The sequence below is a fragment of the Colobus angolensis genome, unplaced genomic scaffold (genome assembly GCF_000951035.1).
Source record: "Colobus angolensis palliatus isolate OR3802 unplaced genomic scaffold, Cang.pa_1.0 Scaffold77, whole genome shotgun sequence".
Taxonomy (NCBI): Eukaryota; Metazoa; Chordata; class Mammalia; order Primates; family Cercopithecidae; genus Colobus; species Colobus angolensis.
Window position 1 is genome coordinate 177,781 of NW_012121487.1, and position 2,483 is coordinate 180,263.

Genomic DNA, 2,483 nt, shown 5'->3' on the forward strand with positions numbered 1-2,483 from the left:
GAGTTCCAGGTTCATTTAGTGCCAGCCCCTTAAGCACTCTGGGGCTCCATAGAGCTGATGTGATGTCTCTCTAGGTGGGACCTATTTTCTCCACCCATCATATTTCTTCAACTTCCTTCTCTGTCAGTTCTTATGTAACTGGGGGACCTGTTTCTCCCTCTCCCTCTTCACCATATGATGGCAATGTTACTTTTAGTGGCAAAAGATACACACACACACACACACACACATACACACACACAAACACAGTGGAATACTACTCAGCTATGAAAAAAGAATGAAATCATGCCTTTCACAGCAACATGGATGGAACTAGAGGCTATTATTTTAAGTGAAATTACTTAGAAACAGAAAGTCAAATGCTGTGCACCCTCACATGTGAGTGGGAGCTACATCATGCATACAGATGGATGAGACATTTCTTGGTGGGTACAATGCTTGCTATTTAGGATGGCTACGTTAAAATCCCAGACTTCACCACTGTGCAGTATATTCATATACATTTGTATGCAGGTTTTTGAGTGGACATAAGTTTGCAATTCTTTTGGGTAAATCCCGAGGAGTGTGATTTCGGGATCCTATGGTAAGAGTATATTTAGTTTTTTAAGAAAGCACCAAACTGTCTTCCAAAGTGGCTGTACTATTTTTGCGTTCCTGCTGTCAATGAATGAGAGTTCCAGTTGCTCCACATCCTTCTTCAGCATTTGGTGGTGTCAGTGTTCCAGATTTTGGCCATTCTCATAAGTGTTTACTGGTATCTCATTGTTGTTTTAATTTGCATTTTCTTGAGGACTTATGATGTGGAGCATCTTCTGATACGCTTATTTGTCAACTGCTGTGTCTTCTTTGATGAGATGTCTGTTCAGGTCTTTGGCCCATTTTCTAATTGGTTGGTTTGTGTTCTTATTGTTGAGTTTTAAGAGTTCTTTGTATGTTTTGGATAACACTCCTTTGTCTAATATTTCTTTTATAAACATTTTCTCCTAGTCTTTAGCTTGTCTTTTCGTTCTCTTGACAATATCTTTCACAAAGCAGAAATGTTTAATTTTCAAGAAGTCCAGCTTACAAATTCTTTTTTTATGGATTGTGCCTTGGTGTTGCATCTAAAAAGTCATCACCAAAACCAAGATGATCAAATTTCCTCTTATGCTACCATCTAGGAGTTTTGTAATATTGTGTTTTGCATTTAGGTCTATGATTCATTTTGAGTTATGTATCATCACTGTTTAGAAAAAAGGACCAGAGGAAAAGCAATACAAAAGGAATGAGGGACAACAATATTAATACAAGACAACAAAGAATTCTAAGAAAATGGATTAAATGAAAAAGAATAATATTTCTTATTGATTAGTGTGCAAGTGACCAAGATATAATAGTCTTATCCTTTTTTTTCTTTCTTTTTTTTTTTGAGACAGAGTTTCACTCTTGTTATCCAGGCTAGAATGCTATGGTATCATCTTGGCTCACTGCAACATCCTCCTCCTGGGTTCAAGGATTCTCCTGCCTCAGCCTCCAGAGTAGCTGGGATTACAGGCCCACGCCACCACACCCAGCTAATTTTTGTATTTTTGGTAAAGACGGGGTTTCATCATGTTAACCAGGCTGGTCTCGAACTCCTGACCTCAGTTGATCCACCCGCCTCGGCCTCCCAAAGTGCTGGGATTACAAGTGTGAGCTACTGGGCTCAGCAATAATAGTCCTATCCTTATACACACAAGAACATAATTTTGAACGATATAAAGCAAACACTGAAAGAAATTAATGGAAACTGACAAACTTATATCACTTGGCAGGTTTTGGCAGATTCTGCCCAGAAACTCAACAGAGTCGTCAGATAACAAAACACCAGCAATGGTACAGAGCAGGACGGGCAGATACTGCCACAGCCCAGAAGCAGCCCCGGACACAAGGCCCCACAGATGTGTCCAATAAACACTAACCTCCAGAAACAGGTGGCCAGCTGTATTTGGCTTGAAGACCATAATTTGATGATTCCTGATATAAACTATTTGAACGACACACTTAAATTTATTTACACACACATACATTCATAAAGTCGTGCCCAACCATAGAGAATACACATAAATTTCAAACATATTTGAGACATCCAAAAAACTGATCATTTGTTTTTGCTAAAATGAAAATCTCAGCAAATTAGCTTTAATAGGGGCCTTATCTTTTGCACTTGCTGATCAGTTTGAACCCTGTGAGCCCTTCCCCTGTGTCATGTCTGGAACAAACGCTCTCCATAAACCTGCCCCGCCCCATCACACATCCAACTTCCCAGCCACTGCTGATCCCCCAGGAGAGCTCACAACAGGCTGGTCCTGAACAGGAATCTGGCTGGTTGATATCTTCATCTCCTCCTTCTTTTGGGGGAGTTCCCCTCTCCCCAGTCTGAGGTAGGGGCAACATCCTTCTGGATCTCTTGAAGATCTCAAGTTGCTGAGGGAAGAGGACAGAAAACAATTTGTTCTTTTTGC